This window comes from Halictus rubicundus, chromosome 2 (assembly GCF_050948215.1).
Source record: "Halictus rubicundus isolate RS-2024b chromosome 2, iyHalRubi1_principal, whole genome shotgun sequence".
In the NCBI taxonomy this organism is placed as follows: domain Eukaryota; kingdom Metazoa; phylum Arthropoda; class Insecta; order Hymenoptera; family Halictidae; genus Halictus; species Halictus rubicundus.
The window spans coordinates 3,337,170-3,361,153 of NC_135150.1; the positions used below are offsets into that span (position 1 = coordinate 3,337,170).

At 34.5% G+C, this 23,984-nt stretch overlaps 1 long non-coding RNA gene across 1 annotated transcript; it reads right to left on the reverse strand.

Moving 5' to 3' along the window:
* Positions 1–445: 445 nt before the first annotated feature.
* LOC143364144 (uncharacterized) lies at positions 446–23,204 on the reverse strand. The gene is made up of 3 exons (XR_013084001.1): positions 22,883–23,204; positions 17,558–17,687; positions 446–509 (listed from the first exon to the last, which is right to left on the reverse strand). It is a non-coding gene; the product is annotated as an uncharacterized LOC143364144 (long non-coding RNA).
* Between the last annotated feature and the right edge of the window lie 780 nt (positions 23,205–23,984).

Genomic DNA, 23,984 nt, shown 5'->3' on the forward strand with positions numbered 1-23,984 from the left:
CTGGGACGAAACGCGCTTCCAATAAAATTACTCGATCAAATATTGAAACGGCTGTCCAAAATTAATTTGGCGGACAGTATTCCTCGGCGGTATCGGGAGTGACGCGTCCGCGTTTCATTTCCAAAATCCGCAACCGAACAGAATTATTCTTCTAATGTTGTAATGGAAATTTTATACTATACCAGTCAATAAGGCATACAACGGAATGAAATATTGTTAAATTATGCCCCGATGATATGATTTATTTTGTTCAAATAAATTCGTTTAAATTTTTTAATTTTTCTTCTTATCTTGTTTCTTTCTTATGGTGGCAATTAATAGATAAAACTGACCGAAGTCTCAGGTGATTATGGCTTTGTAAATAATTGAAGAAAAAAAAAAATTAATTTGAAGTCGTCGTAGACGTGGTTTCCGCGCCGGAATTCCGTTTGGCTGAGTTTTAAGAGTGAACCAGCAACAGGTACACTTTTTCCCTTATATCTCGGACAAGGTTTACCGATCTCGGTGTTCTGTAAGGTTAAGGTTACATTGACGTAAATACGCTAAACTTACACGTTACATAAACCTATTATGTACAACTGGCATGTCTCGGCAATTTCTCTGCGAAGTCGCATAAATTGAAAATCAAACTTTGATATGAAAAGTCACGTCCTCACTAAAAAGAAGTAGGTACACTAAACATAAATTCCAATTATGTTGCACAAATATTTCATGGAACATATTGCAGGAAGTTTGTAAGTGGATTTACATATTTTAAAATATCATATATTATATAACAAAGAGCACAGGTTAAGGGATTGACCCAATTACTGTATGGGTAGCAATTACTATGCCTATATTGATTATATTTATTTTTAAAGCGTAATGAATATTAACAAAAATTTTTCCATTTTTTCATTAAAATCAGTTAATATGTTATGCAGGGTGTTTCGTAAATAGTGGGTAATACTGTAGGAATAGATTCCTAGTGCTTAGAAAAGAAAAACAAGTTATATCAACATAGGTCCGGAAAAGATTAGTTCCCGAGTTATTAAAGTTTTTGTGCCACAATTTTTATCACATCGTCTGAATGGCCCGTTTAAAGGCATCAACAATGTTTTTGAAGTAATCGCCGGTCTATGTTTACGTTATCGAGGTGTATTATTCTTGTTTGCAATTTATACTTAATTTAGGAGCGTGATCGGAGCTCAATGAGACAATGAACTCGTATGAGCTCGTATTGAGACAGGAAGTGGACATATCGAACATTTCCTCTAAGACGATGCGACGAGAATTGTTGCACAAAAACTTTAATAACTCAGAAACTAATCATTTCCGGACCTATGTTGATATAACTTTTTTGTCTTCTCTAAGCATTAGGAATCTATTCCTAAAGTTTTGCCCACCATTTACGAAACACCCTGTGTATCTCTTTTTTAATATTCATTATGCTCTAAAAATAAGAATACTTAATGTAGGCACAGTAATTCCCTTCCCCAATTTTCTTATTTTTATCGAAGCTTTATTTCGAGACGAACGCCAATCTAATCGATTTACATTTTTGTCCACGATAAAAGGATCCGATCGAACGACGGAGAGAAATCTTTCCTCTCGCAGGTGTTACGCGTGTCGTGTAATAAGACACCTCGAACTGAGCAGACACCGACGTGAATCTGTCGTGTAATTACGTATTTCGCCTGTCGTGCCGGTTCAGAGCACGTGCTAAGTTAATCAATCCAGTTAGAGCGAAGACTGGTCGTTATAGCGGTCTGTTAATGGTAAGCAAGGCGCAGACAGAAGTCGAATTTTAAGGTGCTCATCTAAACATTTTTGTACACTAATGTCTGTTTATAGTTTTTGTTTTCATGTGCATACGATCGTGTGTATATTTTCGAATGTTGGAGACATTTTTCTCGGGTAGCTAAATTCTACATCAAAGTCCATAATTGTGGGGGGAAAATTGAATTCTGGGGGGAAAAGTTGAATTGTATACTGATTTTTTTTGTTACCATAATAATTAAAATGATATGTTCAATATGGCAGCTGTCCTTAATTGATTAATTTATAAGTTTCAAACGCATTGTTGTTTCCTAGCAACAGTTGCCTCAATGTTTTACAAATACAGTCTCCTGCTTGAAAATATTCGGACATTACGTAGTCCTAACTTTATAATCATTTTTGTAAAGTTTTCCTTGTAGTGAAATGTTAGTTATTGCAGATTTACGGGACCCTTCAAAACGACGGCTTCTACATTCTTTAATTTACAATTATTGTGATTGTAAAAATGCATTTATAGGAAATTTATTTAACACATTTATTTCTTAGAACATATATTATAGTAAAAACTGTTAAAAATCTGGCTGAATACAAGTATTCTTGATGTTTTTATAAAATAATCCAAACTGGCCACTTTTAGGGCTCCGTAAACCTAGTGTTACTATAGGGAAAATTCTTTTATTCAAACATGTGTGGCTCCGACATTTGTTCTGATATTAAAGGCTCAACTGTATGAGATTCGTGAAGCAAACGATCATTAGGATTGACTAATGTGTTTGACTGTGACTCACTGTTTCTACATACGCGATCTATTGTGTATATCAGATTATCGTGCAACAGATATAATACATAATGTGTTGCAGTTAATGCTTGCAAACATAAACATAAGTAGACGTAATCTGAAATGGACAAGCGCGTATAATTCCATAACGCTATTTCCGAGCGCTTCAAGTACCTACAACTCGAAACTTCAAACTGTTATATCTCATCATGGAAGTATCTGACAAAAAAATGTTTCAGACAAAATTGACTTGTTTTTTCCGGTAGAATCTAACTATGTAACATTTTATAGGGGGTTCCATTTAAAATTACAAAGGTACCTCCCCTCCCCCGTTAAGGGGGAAGGGAGGCCACTTCACGTTTATGTAGTCAGAAAGGCCCTTCAGTTCCATGCAATTTAAGACTAAGAACTTTAAAATCGATGGCATAGTTTTCGAGATATTGAGCTGTTCAGAGTTATGTGGGCCACCCTGTATATAACTAATCACTTGTGGACCAAACATATTGCTATGAGAAAGTTGGATTTACACTGATCGACTTCGGACCCTCTACAAAAAAATATATAACTAAATACATAACTGCATAATGTGTTTAAAATTTTATTTTGCGTCTTTTAATGATAATGTCTAGATATCTGTTAACAGAATAGTTGTCAATACGTTTTATTTGTAAATATATAAAATATAATATATTTAATGATAGCTAAAAGAATAGTTGTCAATATATTTCTTAATTCTTGTTTTGCTCGTCTTTTCCTGTTATTGCCATTGCGGTGTTCACTAGGCTTCGGTATGCATTTCAATTGTCATTTAACATGCATGCCGAGTCAAATCTATGCAGATGCAGTCCAGAAGAGCATTTCAGACTGCATACTTTTCTGTTAGTTTATACTCGTGGGAATGCAACATTCTGCGTACATTTTTTATCTGTACTGTTTCTAATATCACTAAAAGACAAAAACGTGTTCTTCCAACTATTGAGAACCAAACACAAGATTTTTATTATTCAATTATAGATCTTGATGCATTGAAATATTAAGTTTATGCATATATCTGAAAACAGACTTCATTATTTAGATTTAAAACCTTGTGGCACGATATTTTCTGTGAGTTTTATTTAACAAGTTTTATAGATTTCTGTTCATAAATCGATAGGAATTAATATCAGGGATTGAGAGTTCTGAAACTTTTTGATAGTTTCCATTGAAAACATTTAAGAAAGTTTTAACGCTTGAAGTTGAGATTAGATAAAAACAAGTTTGAACAGAACTAGTTAAATTTAAATTTAATAAACACGGCTACAAATATAGAATACTATTTAATGAATAGTACTACGACAATGTAATATTTATTTGTAATATTTATGTACATAATTCAGAGCCCAAAGATTGTTCGTAGTTCTCTTATGGGGAAGCTTCTTTAATAAACGTTCTAAATAAGTTGTGGTTATGGCTTTTATTATACAGATCTTAAAATATCTGTCCATAAGAACACCTTTAAAGATTTTCCAGAGGACAATATTTCTATCCATAAAAATTCCACAGCCGCAGATATTTTCCTAAACGATACATAAGTTCGAACCGTTCAGAAACAAAAGATAAGTTCAATTTCTAATCAATATAGTACACGCAATAGATATGAATTCAGTAGAATAACTTACATAACTAAAAGTTCGCGTGCCGATTCTATCAAGAATAAAATATTTTCCTAGTGATTACGGAATAGATAAGGTTCCTCATACACATCAGATTTTACATTTAAATATTCATTCGCCAATCTATCAGTATGCATATAATAGAGCGCAAGAAGAGAAAAAATTATCTTTTCCCGAATAAAACCACTATCATATTACATAGTTCCAATGAAAAATGTACACTTATTATTACACAATTTAGATTTTAGAACCGAACAATAACTTAATATAGTATGATTCTAATATTTAGTAATAATACATTTGAAAACGATCAGTGCTTTGAATATTGATAATAATTCTTTTACGAAAGATTGTTCTTTTTATCTCTTTTTTGTTATTCGTTTGATTAGTATACTGCCTCGTTTCTCTGCTTTCTCGTATTTACTCGGTCGTACTATTTCCTTATTATTTCGCGTTTCGGCTACATAAAGTCAATTACGTGTAAGGCTGCCAAGGAGGTATGTTTGGGAAGCTCAGTGGGCAAGGAGAGTGGAAAAGATGGGGAGGGCAATGGGGGGAATGTTAACGAGCGTAAGGAAGGGGATTGAGACGGAAAGAGGAGAAGTGGGAGGAAAGGATGAGGTAAAGATGAGAATAGAGGGGGGATGGTGGAGGGTAATAGGGGTATATGTAATTGGGACCTGCAAAGTAAGAGATTGGGGAAAGGGTGCACTCGGATCACGTACCCCTGACGGCGTGGATTAAGGGGAAAAGGGGAAGGAGAATAAAGAGGGGAGATAGACGGAGGAGAAGGGTGGTGGGATGTTGGACGGAGGAAGAGGTGAAGGAATTCAGAGAGAGAGAGAGAGATTTGAGAAGAAGAGTGGAGGAGAGAAGGGAGTGGAGCAGGACTGGAAAGAGTTGAAAGGAAAAATAAAGGAGGTATTAGAGGAGATGGGGAAAAAGAAAAAAGGGGAGAGGACGGGATGGTGGGATGAGGAATGCAGAGAAGAAAAAAGAAGGGTGACAGAAATTGAGGATAGGAATCGAGGAGATGGAGAAAGAGGGGAGGAGAGGGTGTAGAGAGGGATAAATGGGAAAGGGAGGTGGAGGGTAGAAGAACGGGAAGGCAAGTGTGGTAGCTGATAAGTAAGGAAACGAGGAGAGGGTCACGGGTGGATGAGAGAATAAGGATGGAAGAGTGGGATAAACATTTTAAGGAGCTATTGGGGGGAGTAGAGTGGAGGGTGAGAAAGGGAGGGTGGAAAAGAAGAGAGGAGGATGGAGAAGAGGAAATAGAAAGGGGGGAGGTCAGCAGGGTGGTAAAGGGTATGAAAGAGAGAAAAGCGGCAGGGGGAATGGGATACCGAATGAGGTGTGGAAATATGGTCGGAAGGAAGCGGAGGAGTGGTTATGGAGGGTTTGTAATAGTGTGTGGAGGGGGGAAGGATGGCCGGATGACTGGACGGAGGGAGTGGTGGTGCCGATAGCAAAGAACAGGGAAAGTAGTGACATTAACGCAAACGGCATGGCATACAAGGTGTACGCAGCGGTATTGGTAGAGAGAGAGAGAGTGAGAAAGGAAGTGGAGGGGAAGAGAATGTTGCCTGAGAGTCAGACGGGATTCGGGAAAGTGTTGGGGTGTGCGGACAACATTTATGTTGTGTGAACATTGTGTTGAATTACTTGGTGAACAGGCAGGTGAGGAGGAAGGGAAGAAGGATGGTAGTAATGTTTGTGGACCTGAAAGCGGCATTTGACTCGGTGGACAGGGAAATATTGATAGGGGCGATTCATAGAAACGAGAGGTAAGGTGAGAGTGGGGGAAGAGGAAGGGGAAATCTTTTGGACGGCAAGAGGGGTGAGGCAGAGGTGCCCGCTAAGTCCAATGCTGTTCACGATATTGTTGGCAGATATGGATGAGGTACTGGAGAAGGGAGGCTGGGGAGGGGTAAAGGTGGGAGGAAGGAGAATTTACACCTTGGCATATGCAGATGATATAGCGATGCTGGCGGAAGACGAGGAAGGGATGAAAGGGATGATAGGGGTACTGGAACGCTATATGGACGAGGAAAGACTGTAGCTTCGTAATAACGGAGAAATCAAAGGTGATGAGGTGTAGGAGGAGAGGTGGAAGGTGGAAGAAGATGACATGGAGGTGGAAAGGTAAGGTGTTGGAGGAGGTTAGCCAGTACAGGTATCAGAGGTGAAGAGGAATAGGGGTCAGAAAAAGCATGTGGCGGAAAGGGTAAGGACAATGGGACAGGTATGGGGGATAGGGAAGAGGAGATTTGGAAAGGACTGGGGTAGGAGGATCTGGCTGTTTGATAAGCTAATTTGGTCGGTGGTGAGCTATGGAGTGGAAATATGGGGATGGAAGGAGAGGGAAGGTGTGGAGAGACTGCAGGAAAGATATTTAACCCTTTCGTTACGGCACACAGTGTGACGAATGGCCTTTTTAGCTGGACAAAACTCTAAATCGCCTATTTTTCTATATTTATCGATTAATATGTTTACAGTTGTATAAAATATGAATAATTATTAATTTTTTACAACATTTAGTTGGTTTTTGTTAATTAAACAATATATTTTAAGTGATTTATAATCAAATAAAAAATACAACAAAGTTAGTAATGGATCTATGTAACACAGAATGATTTAACAAGTAGTAGATATTATCAAAGAAGACGTCATTTTTATAATTAGGGACAAAAACAATGTAATTTTGGAAAAATTATAGTACATGTTACTTTTTGGAGATTCAGATATATTCTAACGGGAAAGAATTATTCTTTGGTTTAGTATAAGGTTTCACTTTATAAATAACAACTCTGTTTCATATTATTGTTTACTATTTTAATAAAAATATAATAACATGAAAATATAAATAAAACAAAAGAAATAACAGAGATCAAAATCAGTCTTCAGTCGGAACATTCGGTTGCTAAAAACTAATAACTTATAAACTAATAACTTATAAACAAATGTAAATAGAATATATCTAAACGTATTTGTGTTACGACAAACGTTTGGGTTTACGACTGAAGAAACGAATTTTCATACGAAGAAAGTTTAGAGGAAAACTCGGGGATCTTATCATTGTTTATTCCTTCAATATACTAAAAAATTTCACCTGAAACATCAAATACTCGTGACATCCACGCGATTCATTCTCGGAAATTCTGAAAGTTGATATTTAAACTTAAATTGCGCCGAAAGCATCTCGAAGTATCCCTTGAAATTTTGCACAAAGCTAAATCAATATTATAACTTGCCAAAACGATTAGTTCCAGATCGAAGCTATTCAAAGGATTTTTTGTATTCCTCCATAAATAAAAAATGAGCGTAACACAAAGGGGCTTCAGGTTAGTCCATATTACTTATGTTAAACAAATTTTTTTGGAAAATTTTTTTGCCAATTAATAGTTGAAGTCATTTGCAATAACCCATATGATTTGTAGACCCCTAAGTATTCAATTATAGGCGGAGTAATTACATAACTATCGCACTGAAAACTGATGAATTTCCAGGAGCGAGGAAATGGTTATTTACCATGCGTATATCTCCGTAAAAAAATGTTGAAGACACTGTTTCCTGTTCTATTTTCCACGTTTTTGGCTAATTAAATAGATTAAATCTTATAGGAGGTGGCGCTCATCAAACTCGCTAATTCGTCTCACAAATTCGTATAATTCAATTAACGTGCACCGGCTAATTTGCGGAAATCACTGTGAAATTTGTGAATTATTTATATTTCGAACCTCTGCCTCCTGTAGACGATAGTATCAGGCTACATTATATCACTCGACACTGAGATAGATATTCACAGAATGCTGACTGAAATGAATATGAGAAATCTCGTAGCCATACATAAGTCGCATATATGAATTAACAAAAAAAGCATTAGCTTTTGATGCATTATCCGCATCGTGTGTAAGTTTCATCTAGAGAAAACAGTTAATGACGCTGTGCTCTCTAACGATGTATTATTCGCCATGAAATATAAGGTAATAATCTACGGTGCCTACTAAAATGCATGCAAGTTTCTAGAACGAAATGTAAGAATCGTGGGAAAGAGGAGTTTAAAAATCATGGAAAGTACTCAAAGCTTATCAGATGGATATCATCTTTAATCAATTAGTAACACGATTAAGAACATCTTTACTTTCATCTCCGATGAACATAAATTAATACATGCATCAATCGTTTGCATATATGTTTATTTTGTCTACTACAATAGAAAAATGTTCAAAGTTTATAAAATTCACGAAGTAACAATACCTTTTTGTAAACAATTTTTCTAAAAATAAATGAAAGATAAATTTTATTTGTAAACAGAGTATATTTGGTGTAAATGAAATATACAGAGTGTAAAGAAATGTTTGGTCTTGACTGCCATAGGCGTATTCTACATCTTCCGGTCGATGAAGATCTTTAAAAAAAAGGTTGCCGCAGAATTAACTTTCACCTTGAATTTCAGGGTCAAATTCTTATTTATTGCCCATGACGCGTGGAATACAATGCAATAAAATAATTCGATCGTGAAATCGAAGGTCAAGGACAATTTTGCGGCAATTTTTTTTTTACTGATCTTCATCGATCCGACGGTGTAGAATTCACCTATGACAGCCAAGACCAAACATTTCTTTACACCCTGTACAATAAAGTTCTAACAGTTCCTTTTTACTGTAATTACAAAAAACAAAATCATATCTACATTTCCATTATCAAACATACTGACATATTTGTGAATTACGTTCGATTTATTCATCATTTATTGTTTAAATAATTATTTCGAACAACTATTATTCATATAATACGTATGTTCGATTTTATATTGGAAGGATTGATTAGGATTCAGACGCTAGTTTTAAGAAAATGTAAGTAAACAATTTCAAGAATTTTCTCGATCTTTATGAACGACATATTATGGTAGAAAATTCAAATAAAAACGGCGTACAATTTGATCAATAAAATTATACGAAAAACAGAAATTCAAGCGGAAAGATACTTTGAATATTGTGAGAGGTTAACAAATGACAGAATAATCGGCTGAATCAATCATCGGCATAAACGATTGGGTGAATCGGCGATAATTCTAGCGTCTGTATTGTAAAGTCGGCGGCAACACGAAAAACTGCTTAGGGCGCTTTCCTGGGCAACGATAATTGTTGACGAATGAGAAATGACTGAGGCATTCTATGGTAAACAGAATTCTGAGCTCGTCGAATGGAGATTTACTTAGTACACGTAACACGTAGTAGCTCGTTTTATCCGAGAGATTCGCACGATCGGGCTCGCGTGCGACGTGCAATCAAAGTCAAGGTGAAATCTGGAAATTTCCAAATGCTGCTGTTGAATCATTCCTCTGTACCAGATTTCTGTTGCTCCCCAGAAAACGAGAGAGATCGGATCGAGGATCGAGGCATCGAGCACTCAACAATTGAAAGCTTTATGACAGACGTATTGAGGAAATATTAACTGTACATTACGTATTGCTGATATCATTCTTTTTTTCCGTCATAACGTCTACACACGCGCATTGTTTAGTAATCAGTAGACTCTGGATCTTTGTGCAAAATAAAAAGTTTGTGCATCAGTTGCAAGACGGAGGAGTTGAATAGGAAATATCATTCACTGATAATTATAATGTGAGCCGTTCAGTGCACACATCGATTAACTCCATAAAACAAAAAGTTGAGAAATGCGATGAAGTAATGTATATTGTTTTTTAAAATTCCTGTTATAATATAAATTCAAATATATAAAGTAGAATGCATAAATACAGATATAGCTTTCATCTAACGGTATATAAAATTAATAAGAAAGAATAGCCAAAAAATAATCGTCAGTAATGTTACAGTTTTTATGTGACTGGTGGAGTTAATCGATTTGGCAACTGAAAAAAGTAATAAAGTTAAATTCAGTCTTTAAATTTTTAAGTTTTTTATTACAGAAAAAGTTAGTTATTATATATTTTTATTACAGCTTTTCCATAAAAATGAATGTTCACAGTTCTGTTATAATATATTTTTTCTGATTAATTCATAGCAGTTTTATTTTAGCAGCATTATTCTTTTGGATAATTCAGCAATATTATAAATAATGTCTTCTTCATCAGCTGTATGTGAGGATTCGTCATTTCGATTTGTTGTCAAGTTTTTATAGTAATCATGTTTAACAGGAGGAATGAATTTTAGCAGGTCCATCATGTCTCTCCATTTTTCCCTTCTCACAGTTCTACCTTTAGGATATAATAAAGGCTGATCTATATTTTTCAAACTTTGCGGTCTACCTACTACAGATTTTCTTATATTAATGGCTTTAAATTCTGTATCTTCATTATAGTCTCATTTGAATTGTATGAGATGGGGTTTGGACCTTTCTAACTTTATCCAGCGTAGTTTAAGCCAATTTTCTGGAAGCCCTGTGACGGTTACTTTTCTGTTAATGATTGATTGTTCTAAAGGTTTTGTTGACAAAAAATCTTGGTGGGTCATTTGGATTAAGCGTTGATGCACGCCCGGAACAGATACAGCGTTACTGAAACGATTTACATTAGAGTTTGGAGTTAATCAAAATGGCTTCTGAAATAAATTACTTATTATTCAATGGCCAAAAAAATGTTGCCGTTTAATGGTGCTAATCTTTATTATTCAGGAAAGTTATTATAAATGTAAAAAGTTATGACTATTGTTAGAGTTGATGCGTGTAGATATATTTTAACGTGTGCATTTATTATCTTAACGATTACATCCGATTACACCGACACGTGCTCTGCACGTTCCGCGTTAACAATCGCCATATTACAGAGTTGTCTATTGTTTGCTTGCGCACGCATCTAGCCCCTTCTTCACTCAGGAGCTCACGTCAGATGACTGTCGAAACAAGGCGCGAATTATAATAATACTCCTTCATAACTATACCAAGTGCTTTGACAGTTAAATTTAAGATTTTTCAAAAAGTGGAGTTAATCGATGTGTGCACTGAGCGGCTCATGTAATGAAAATTATATTTTCATACCCGTGAAGTCTTTTAATCTTTCCACTGTTTTAGATTACACCTACTCGTTTTTATCACTAATGCATGAAATCTGAAGGCTAGTGTAATGGACCCAATCACTGAGCCTATATTAATTATATTTATTTTTAAAGCATAATGAATATTAAAAAAGAGATATTAAATTTTTTCGTTAAAATCTGTTAATATATATATATGTTATATATCTATTTTTTGATATTCATTATGTTCTAAAAATAAGTATAATTAATATAGGCACGGTAATTAGTACCGCCATAGTAATTGGGTCCCTTACCCTTGTAATCTGATGTGTGTAACGATGTTGCCAGTTGTTATACTGTATAGTTTGTCTCAATTGAGACAGGACCGACCCCACCATAGCGTGGCCACAGTCCTCCTCCAGGAAACGCCGTTACCGTGGGGCAACGAAGACGCGAGACATTAGCGATCGCGAACAACGTGCACGCTGCATGAAAGAGATGTGGTGGGAGAAGGAGGCGCTTGAGGGGGTCCCTACCGTGCCCATCGCTGCTATACAGTTTACAGCGAAGATACAATAAAAAACAGTAACCTTATTTGAAATCCAAACCTTCATGCTTCATATTAAAGAGTCAGTAATTATTTATAAGGTGGCGAAAATACACAAAATGTGATGGAAATTATTTTTGATTTTAAATATAATTCGATTGGATTCTATCTGGATTTTTCCAGAATTTTTAATTGAAGATGTTCAGTCGCGAGTTAACGGGAGTACTCCTTGAAAATCCGTAGTACCGCTATTTCAAGGTGGGACCAGGGACCGACCCTTGGGATCTCTACCGTTTTACTCGCGGCTGACAAATCTGCACAACCGAACATTTCGCGTGCAGATGGTCAACACGTTTTATGACACGGGCCTCTAGAGCTGTTTTTGAGAAATTCGCCTTAACGAAACCTTCCCTAATTGCCCAATTAGAGTTTTCCTCGCGCGCCCTCAACAACTGACCGTACTGTCATAAAACGTGGACTTACAAAGGTTGCATCGCGGTACCATCCGATGGTCCCTAGCCGGTAGACATCGGAGCTACAGCTGTGATTTCACCCGCCGTAATCCAGCGACGTTGCCACCCCGATAACCGAACGTCCCACTCCACAGTAACTCACCCCGTGTACATGGAGTGGAGTTGGGGTAAACAGTCAGTCTAACTACAACTCCCGCACAAGGAACAACTAGTCTAGGCTCCGGAACTGAGGCTCAACCACGCGGACCAGCCGCTATAGTTCCGTTTTCTTCATTGCAAGATTAACTTTCACTCTTAAACATTAATCATCCTTATCATCCGAAAGGATCATAAGGTCGCATCTAGTAGCGTCGTAGAACCGTCGCGTCGGTTGAGGAATTTATGCCTCCCCGTAGACTCTACGTCAAAAGAGTCTGCGCCGCGAAGCGTGCCCGAACCGTAGGAAAAACAAAGAGGATAAGAGAAATTATGGAAAAACATGAGTTTCCTTGTCACGCCATTACTACCCCACATGTCTACATATACGGTTGAAAATTGTCACAAAGTATTTTCTTTGGATAACCTATCGAACAGCGTATTGTACATTCAATTTGGTTTGGGAGACCGTTTGACCTCCATATGCAGCAGAGGGGTAAGAACTTTTCCATGGAAATACATGCATATTATTTTGAATTTGATATAATGTCCATCTAAGAAATTAATTAAATGAGTCATATGAACACGGTACTTGTACGGGTATGGATAAGGTAAAAAATAGCGGTTTTTGATTTTTTTAACTAGGTGCCTCCACTTTGAAAAATCGGAAAAAATTATATGTTAACAAACATAACGCAATGCTAAAACTGTAAAAATATAAACTTAGTATCTCATAACTTCTACAAGAAATCGGCATTTAAAAAGTATTTTTATTTTTTAAAATTCGGTTTCGAAGCTGAAACTTCTGAAAAAATTCATAGATGTGCATTCTAATAGCTAAAACATGCATGATATTTTTCTGAATTTTCAATTGAAAAGGACAAGAGAAATTACGGAAAAACCTAATTCTCTTTGTTCTCCCCCCCCCCCCACCCCCTCCCATGTAGACATATAGGGATGAAAATTGGCACATAATATTTTCCTCGGATAAGCTATCGAATGGCCTATTGCAAATTCAATTTGGTTTAGGGGCACTTTTGACCTCCTTATCCGGCTACACCCTTTAATGACTCACAAATATAGTCAACTTCATAAATATATAAAATTGCAAATTATAGTTCAGGCACGTATGATTAATGAAGTTATAAGCACTGATGCAAATAATTTCTGAAGATGTTTGGCTTACACGAGTGGAAAATTTAACAAACTATTAAAAGGCAGATGGAGTTTGAAGAAATTATGTGCATGTAATGAAGTGAAAGGAACATTGATCATGAAACGAAGAATGATGGATGAGTGCTCAAGTAGCCGTTAATAGTTACGATAAAAGATCTGAATAGATTTTTTAAAGATTGTTTGTAATTGCGTTAATTTACGTGTAATTGAAAAACTGAAATATCATCAATGTTATATGCACAAATTTACATTGGGCATTATGTTTTCAATTTATGTTACAACTAATTGTATTGGCAAATATGAAATGTGTATTTCTTGTTTGTGTTTTTTTCACAATTAAAATGATATATTATTCACTCATAGATTCGATTATTACCAAATATAATGGAATAATAAAAGTATTAGATCTTGTTTTAGATGCAATTATTCGTAATAATTAATTACATATTATGATTTTTATACGTATATACTTACAATAAACATGTATTCTGCAATCCAGAATATTAATATGATTAAAATTTCGACTAGACAGTACGCAACCTACCGAGAGACATTCCAATCAATTTTATATTAACCGCGATTGTGTCCTCGCTGCTCTGTCGATAAATTAGTATCTAGTAGTTTTAATTCCTTACGTGTCGAGTAAATCGTTTTCACATTAATTTAACACTCGAGGTATTGACAATCAAAATGACACATTTATTGTAATTAGTTAGTTTGTTAGTTAGTTAGTGTACGCAGTTATTTAATTGTAGTTATACGTACAAAGCAATGAATTTATTTAATAATTTTCAAAATCGATATAATCGAATTTGAACCGGTCTACTTAGAAATACTAACCCAGCAAACCTGGTGAATTTTCAAATTCGATTTTCTCGAAAACAAAACTGGATGAAAAATTTTATTGTACATTTTCGACTTATTTTTTTAGAATCACCACCACTACCAGTTACTGATCACCCTGTAAAACTGACGTGACAGTCAACGTGTTAATTTGTATCTTGAGGATAACTGTTGTTGTTTTCAAATTACATATATATTTTTTTACATCCATAAGAAAATTTCAGGTTAGATCTTATACATATACGTAATACAATTTAATATAACAGTGGTCGCTAATAGCATAAACGCTAATACGACTTTAAGTAAATGAATTTAAAAAATAGCTACAATGGGTTAAATATCAGGGTTTGACTATTCAAGTAACTGGAATAAAATTTGATCAACGAATTTTTTATAGGGTGAACTGGCTAAACAAAAGGAAGGCCATTTCCTCATAATTTTCTCGGAAATATTATCTATGTAGTGTAGGTTCTACACTACAAATGGCGTCCGTTAGAAAAAACGCAATGTGTCAGCTAATTTCACGGTAATTGCACAATAGTCTTACGGGAAGGAACGAGGATCTCACATAAACGCAAATAACTCTGATTCTCGCGGAATGCTTTGTCGCGGAAAAATTTTCTATGAGCCTAACAGATAATGAATCACTCTTTCTCACCGGAAATATATTTACCGGTATGCAACTGGCCGCACAATACCGTGTACTTACGATAAGAAGCGAGGTCGTTCTTTACGCCTGATCCTTGCGTAGAATACACCATTTAATATTAGTTCCTTACACATAAAATGTCTGATCGTATATTAACAATTTTATGAAGCGTGTTTAATTGGGATCGAAGCAAACAGTTATCTTTTGTCTATAAACAAATTCTGTTCGATCCTTACGTTTCATTTCAGAAAATATTTGTTCCTGAGGAATTTTTATGAAAAAATGTTACCCACAGGAACACTCCGTTTGAAAAGTGTTCTTACGGAACAGACATTTTAAAATCTATAGAATAAATGTTTTATGGAAAAAATTGATGTAGAAAGTTTTCTAAAAAAGATCCTATAAGAGAAACACGAACAGATTATTACAAATAAATAAGGTATTCAGAATATCAAATTTAATTAAAATAATCATTTAATATTGTTGTTGCACTAATCGTTAAACAGTATTCATTATTTGTAGCAATGATTCAGAACACTTTTATCTTAAAGAAGAAAAAAATATGCAAATTGAAAGATGTGTAGGTAACGGTACTTATACATATAAATGAATAAATCTTATCTTTAAATTAATTACATCTATTTGTAGTTGTTGTTGTAAAAAATCGTACAGTTCATAGGTAATAATCTAATATATTCATTGCTATATCAGTCACCGATGACCAGGACAGAAATTTCCGTTCACGCCACGCTGATCACTGATGGATAATAGACAAATGAAAACGGTACATATTATGTTTTGTGAAGTGTAATAGAATACATTTGATTGTACAGGATGCCACGTAATCGTGACACAACCTCGACTGGGATGCATCTACGTGAAAACAAGCCCGAAATATTAAAACTATTAATCATAATTTGAAGATTGAAACCTTCTTATTCGAGACTTCGCTGTTAAAAAAAAATTAAGTAGAATCAAATTTTTGCTGTTAGCCTTATTAAAAAAAAAAAAAACAGGTTCACATTTGTTCTTCCGAGTTAGCTAAATGCATACACGTCTAGTAGTTGCGAACTAGATCTTTTGAAAAATGATTTCATTCTACATTTTATACTTATTAATAATGTAAAATGAATGTGAATGTATCATAATATACAAATCAATATAAGTGAAAAATTAACTGAGATGGATTATACATATTCAGAACGTGTCAAAGACAATATCTCCCTTGAAAGTGTCAAAAATAAAACGAATGAGATCTCGATAAAATAATTTATTTAAACTTACAGCCATCTTGCAAAGCGCAGCAAAATATGGAATATTTAAACGGAATTTTACATTTTTCATTGCATATTTTTATATCTAATACCCGACTATGAACTGTCAAGGTTTGATCGAGCAACGTCTTCGCAGTATATATAGGCAGAGTCATGCTAATGACGGTGACGTGTCAATTTTGACAGTTTATATCTCGCGCATGGCTCACGTTGAGCAAAAAGACTTATAGCGTTTTAGAAATGTTCTGATGTTAGCTAAAATACAAAAATGCTAAATATTTATAAAAGATGTGGATTTTGGTTCAAATATTGTATGTAATCTTCATAATTTTTTTACAAGGTCATTAGAACATCAAACAATTTCACTATTATAATAACCAAAATTTTTCTGTGTTTAACCTTATCCTCTATCGTTATCTATGGTACTTAAATAATTTTCTCTACAGTTTTTTTTTATCTATAACATCAGTCTTGACTTTTGTTTAAAAAATAGCTTCTGTGAATAAAATATTACGATGAATTATAGTTAATAATTTCCAATCTGTCGATTTATGCACTTTTTCCTTAGAACTCTGCCCGCTATAGTTTATATAAATAATTGCAATTTCATAATTCCTAGAAAAATATAATGTAACACACTAATAAAATGTTAGGAATCGCAAGAATATCAAATTTGATTCTTATTTATTCCTTTTTATTACGTGATACGACGACTTTGTCGAGCAGCTACAGCTTCTTTCACGATTACTGAAACTATGAAACCGTTTCCACGAGAAATTTTTTAATATATATCTCTTCTTTGGAGTACAAGTTACCATAAAAATCGTATGAAATCTGAGAAAATTCAATCTTGCTGTTATTATAAAGGAATAAGTCTAAGTCACGTTTAGGGCTCGGTAGTTCTAGTGTTAATATTAATTAGAAATAATAATAAAATAGGATTAATAATTTATTATTATTTTTTATAAATGGATAGAGAATTTTATGCATTTATGAAACAAATGAATCGGTCAAATATATAACAGAAAGATGAAACGAATTTAAATATACGGATATATTATTTTTAACTTTATTAAAATCATTTGATACAGAAACGAACTTTTGTTTGGCTCTTATTCCTTATAATTGATGTAGAGAATTTTTATTTTGCATAAAAATTGGCAAAATAAAAATAGATTAATTATAAATTTTGTACATTATGAGATGAGATTTCGTTATAAAAACATCGTTACGGCGTTGAACGACGACAGAAAAACTTTTGTACATGAAGTTTGAACTATTTGAGTACTCACGATTATATCTATCCTGCACTTCTTCGTCATCCTTTACGCTCACTGACGCGTGTCGTGGCGGTCTGTCTGTTTCAGTGTATCCCTCCGGAAACACGGTAGACACGTTCATAATACCAGTGGACTTGTAAAACTGGAAGTAATAGATTTCCTTACTAACGGTCAAAACTGAGCAACGGAGTTTTAGCTATCCATAAAATTGAACTGCCGCTCGTACCGAAACATATTTGTACGAGTATCTGTTAACCCCTTTAGAGCAGAAATTAAGGCAGTCAGAATTTTATGGGATTTTCATTATAAATATAATCAAGGACGTTTGAAAATGGTTAGAAAAATAGAAATTCCAGTAAAACTAACTATTTTTATAGTATTGTTTATACCTTCTACTGGACGAACATCATTAATTTAATTATTTTAAAATGATCTTTTTTAAATCATTTTTTATATTCATGTCAGATAACGCGAAACTGTTGGTTATCGAAACCTTCATATTACATTGAAGTAGAAAATCGTGTAAAAATAATTAATTAACCCACCTCCCTCGGTTAACAGGTTAAGAAAAAAATTATAATTGTCATGACTTACACTCATTGTTAGGGTCGAAATGGCCGAACAACTCTCGCGGTTAAGAGACTTTAATCCCGTCTACTGCGTACCACTGTCGGAATCTATTTACCCGATCGCGTTTCCGGGTCGTATAAGGTACGTCGCTAATTTGACGTTTAAATTCAATCTATTAGTACCTGGCGTTGCAAATGTCAGTGGTGGTTGCCGATGCCTGCACTCAGTTTGGTAATACGGTCCTGTCTCGAGAAACAGCAACAATGTTTGTTTTGAGAATAGGACATTTCGAGCCCTTCTTCTCTTTTAAAGTTATTCTTTCGACACCGCTTAGTGCAAGAACAAGAGGGTATGTCGTATTCTTCTCCAACAAAAGATGTTGCTGTTCGACCGACAACTTTATGGTCTGCCGGTCAACTTTGTGGGACCCATAAACTCTCGGCCTACTCGAGAACGAAGGCAAGCTGGATAGGTACTCTCTCTCACCCGTAACACGTCGAAAGCCGTCCGTAGCCATTGTCTTATATCTAAAGAAAACTGTACAGGAAAGTCTTCGTCTAACAATAAGCCGATCGGAACTACACGATCTTAGTCAGTTCGCCTATCCCCTCCGATGGGGGGGGGGGGGCATATCCCGCGAGGGGCCGAGAAGCTCAAGTAGCCTCAGTCGCCGAGCAGTGTAAATTGTAAACATGCCGCGTAATCCGATACCGAGTCGGGTGTATCGTTGTAAACCACTACTAATCCAATTACAAAACTTCTTTATTTTTCATTATTTTTTTATGGGACTTCCACCAACTTATTTGTGACATTTTTCCGATTAAAACCTTCGGTCGCCCGGTCCGTGTTCACAAGTGCTGTCCTCATCTACATTCGGCGCGGTCGACGCGTACAGAAGACAATAGTAGCCCTACATACGATTTATGTCACAGCACGGACCCGAGGATTGAGCTTAGATCAAAACTTTACTGTACATCGAAATTTCTATGAAGCCATTTTCATTTTCGCGGAATATTTTGAAAACGCTAGTAATTTTTTGTTGCTATTCAGATACATAGAATGTCCTATCTACTCAGCTATGTTTATTTCGACGTCCAGATGGCTGCAAATATTACTGGCACGATTTCAGAAGTGAAATAAAGATGATAATGAATCGTAATTTCGATGGTGGTTCGCTAATGTTTTGGACTGCGTTGAAAACCGATAGAAGAACTCCACAAAATTTGGGAAAATATACAAAATTGCTAGAAATGATTTTAATACCATTTGTAGAAATTATTGAAGAGGACAATTTCATTTACCAACATGACGATGCAGCAGTGCACACATCCAAGCACGCGAAGCACTGGTATCTTAAAAAGAATATCAAAGGTTTAAATAATAAATAATGTAACTCAGTTACTGAATTAAAGGATGAAATGATTGAAACGCGGGCGTCTGTTGGAACACAGACCCTTCAAAAGTTAATTTATCAATGTCAAATCGAAGTTTCTACGTTAATTAATAAAGTGGCACTAATTGTTAATATAGAAATAGCAAAAAATGATTGTTAATGTTGAAATGGCGTTATAGAAATTTCGCATTTTCTTTGTTGCTATATTTTTTTTTGTCTTTCTTGACATCAATGGTGTATTTTTTTAATTAATTGCTATATGATACCAAACACAAATTTTGCAGTATTATGGAATAATAATGGAAATATATCAAAACACATGTTAGCTTTATAGAAACTCCAGGCAGCGTATTTGGAGAAATAAATATTTCAATTACTATTTAATATTTTAAATTCTGTCCGGCTTAAGTAAAATAGTATTCGAAATAGGATGTAAAACTTTGGCACATATAATATCTTTATTTTAACAATCTGAACCACGAAATAGAATATCTTACTTTAATGATCCGACACATAAGATAAGATACATTATATTAATAATCTGAAACAAATAAGATATTTTATTTGAAGACTCTCATATAAAATAAGATATTACTTATATTTTAATAATCGGACACAAAACAAACTATTTTATTTTAATAATCTAATATGAAGTAAGATTTTATTTGAATAATTTGACAGAAAATTGAATACTTTTTTCATGGTTTAAACATTAAATTGTTGGGTCATCCCACAAATAATGCGATTTCTTCAATTCATTCTTTGACCTAATGCCTAAGAGTGTCTGTTGTCGAGGGATTGAAAGGAATTAAGATAGGATCGGGTTGTAAATAATGGTGGTAAAAGATATTTCCGATAAAGTTCAATGCGTTTATTTTTTGGATTCTTTTGAAAATCTGGGAAACCACATTACCTATGGGACATTCTAATATTTCTTATCTCAGCAATAATTCAAATGGTGCTCACATTTGTATAATAAGTTATAATTAGACTGCGGATCTTAATGCACTTATAATAAATTTAAGTAGATAAAATTTGAAATTGTAGGAAAATTTTTAAAATTTCAAATGTCAATATACTATTCCTCATCTACTATAATTAGCAAGTGAAGAAATAACATTCTACTTGATTTATATTTCTTCTAATCGATGCAGACCATTTTTATTTTGCATAAAGATCCGCAGTCTAGTTATAATACTTAACATAGTTTACTGAAATTATTTATATTTATAAATGTACTAAACTCGAATCATTATTTCCAGCAATAATATTTACAATAAGAGAAATCAATTAAAATAATTAAGTAAATTCAAGACAAACTCCAAATTTTTTTGAATATTCTTCAAACAAAATATTACTTTCAACTACTGTTTTAAAAACTTACTTTATGAAATAGAGTATTTAATTTTCAAAGTTGTACACATACTATAAAATATATAAGATTATTTATTATGTACTATTTAAAATAATAAATTGAAACACATTGCATTTACATAAAATTAAAAGTAAATTCGTTCTAAATAATAAATAAGTATTGTCTATCTCATAACATATCCCATATAACCACGACATGGTGTAGTTATTAAATTTTTAAATGTGTTTTCTTAACATATATTTTATATATTACATTGCAAATTGAAATTTATGAAACAAACGATGTAATATATGATTTTGAAATGATGAAAAAATATTAAAAATGTTTTTAACAACAATAAGCTTGAAACATTTGCAAGAATCGTGTCAAAGGTGATTATACTAGCAATTACTTAATATATTACGTTAAGTGAAACATTCTTTAAAAAAAAATCTGTTTGTCTATGCCGTAATGAAAACTTTATAGGCATCTTATTGTAGAATTTGCATCGTTTATGGGACGCTTCAATCTTTTCTCATGTAGCCCATGAATTTTCATTGCGACCTAAATGCACCTCGATGACGCTTTCCCATCTCGTATTCTGAAGTTACCGTTTGATAAGATCGCTGCTATTCTTATCACTGTATTACCATTTCCTACACGTTATACTTTTAACAGATCCAAGACGAGTGAAGAAATTCAGTTTCACCTTCTTTGAACAATAAGCTTTCTAATTCAAAACTGGTATACTGAGCTATTGATTATGTTTTATAATGCTATTCAATAATTACTAGCTTGTCGTTAAATATTAATAAACACACAGTCGGTACACAAAGTATTCGTAAACATTTTTAAAACAAATAACTTTTTTAAAATTGGACCAAACGGCTTAAATTTTTTGGAGATATTAAAAGGATTAATAATTCACTAAGTAATGCATAAATAATTCTTTTTAAAAATTTACTGTTAGCCGTAATTACAAAGAAAAAAGATGAGGTCACGAGTTTTAAGTTTTTTATCTGTGTCTAATGAAAACTTAAAAGATGTAAGTAATATATATAGATGCACAAAGTTTTATAGCGGTTAACCCGGTTATTTTTAATAAGCAACTAGTAATAACTAGTACTAACTAGTACTTGCTTCGGCAGTACATATATTAAAATTGGAACTAGTACTAACCCGAATTTTTTTCGAGGTCTCTTGGGATCAATAATTCCTAAAGTTTAAAAAATAAAGCTTAAGTAACGTTAAAATATCTTTAAAATTAATCTATTCAACTTTGCTTGTGTTTTTGTTCGGTTTTTCTTCGGTTAGGCCTGGGTTAGATTAACCGGCCTCAGTTAAACCGCTACGGGTTATGGTTAGGCTTGAGTTCAAATCCCTGGTATTGTCAAAATCGATCAAGGTCGATATGAAGTGTAATCGATCGAAAATAGCAAAAATTGTAAGAAACTGCGATTTAAATCCTAAATTCAAAGATATTTACACCTTACTTTCAATTTCAATGAAACTTTGTGCATGTATATAACTTACTTGGATCTACAAAAAAGACATTTTAAATTTTCATTACAGACACAGATAAAAAACTTAAAAATAGTGACCTCTAAATGCTCTTAAAAATAATTGTGTCAGCAATGTTCGGAAAATAAAAGACGCCAATCGTCGTGTTCGGTCGACAATGTATTAATATTGCTAGGGGTATCGTGGAGTGTACGATGGACATGGAACATGAATTTTTTCGTTATTGTGAAGGGGATCAAGACAAGGTGTGAAGCAACAGCCGTAATTTTCTCTAGCACGACATGGCGCACGTTGAACCCCTTATCCTATAGTACCGAGTCAGATTTAAAACAAACTCCACTAAAAATGTGTGTTACTCATTTCCGATTAACTGAAATAATATTCTCTGTTTCTGTTATGAATATTTAACCGTTAGTGGGAAACCGCTAGGAGGGGTGCAAGGGGTTAAATAGATTACAGATTTATCGTGAAAAAAAATCGAAAAAATGATGGGACTCACAGGATTCCGGGCCCAGTGCTTGACCGTCGGTTGGATGGTCAAAAACTCGTGCCAGAGATTCAGATAGGAGGGCTTCTTGCTCACTGACCGTTGCATCCCCCAATCGAGACTTATACCACAACCACAGGGCTATCCTCTTTCGCGTGGCCGAGGCCTGTCCTCCAGTCATAAACCCTCGCCACTGCGCACTGCCGCGGTCCACGTGCCAAAGTTTACGTACGCGAGCCGCCGCGGAAACACCCACGAAATCCTATGGGGCAGTACTGAATCGACACATGGAAGCCGCGTATTACGTAGCTTCCTCGCCGCTACGAGATCTTTACTAACCATGAATGTAGCGTGACCACCCGGTGATCTTGATGCCGTCGTGCATGTATACGATGCCCTTGACAGCAACCCTGCCGCAATTGCGTGTCTGACGCAGAGATGACAGCGGCGCATAAAAACAAACGTATTCCGATCAATTTTCTTGCGACGATGATACAACAACGCCTTTGACCAGTTGATGTCCACCTGTTTAACCTTCCGCCTCGCGTGCAACTTTCTTCAACCTTTTGTGTACCGGAGCCACTTCACGTTGGACACGATCGTTACCAATGTCCTACACGTATTACGAGCTTCTCGTGTTTTCTGTAAATAAAATTCAAACCCTCCAACGTAACTTTCGGCATATCGACGACATCTAGATTGTACATCTAATTCCTGAAGTCGCAAATGTGTCATTTTATTATGTACAACGGGAGATCAGTTCATGTCCACCATTATTTAGGGCTTTGATGCATAATCTAGTTCTCTGAAAAATGAATACTCAGCGTTTTGAAAATTCCACTTCTGAAATCTCACATTATTTGAAATATTATTAAACAGAAAAATAATACAATTGAAATAGTAATGATAATAAAAGAAAAATAATTAAATTGAAATAATAATAATAAAATTGAATTGATTTAGTTATTAAGTAATTGTAATTATTTCAGATAATTATAAAATTGTTCTCCCAAATTATATCTGATGTTCCGATTATTAGGTTCGAGTCTGGCTTATACGGACATCTTTTGTTGTATATTATTTTCAAGATTATTCCTTTCGACTTTGAAATGAA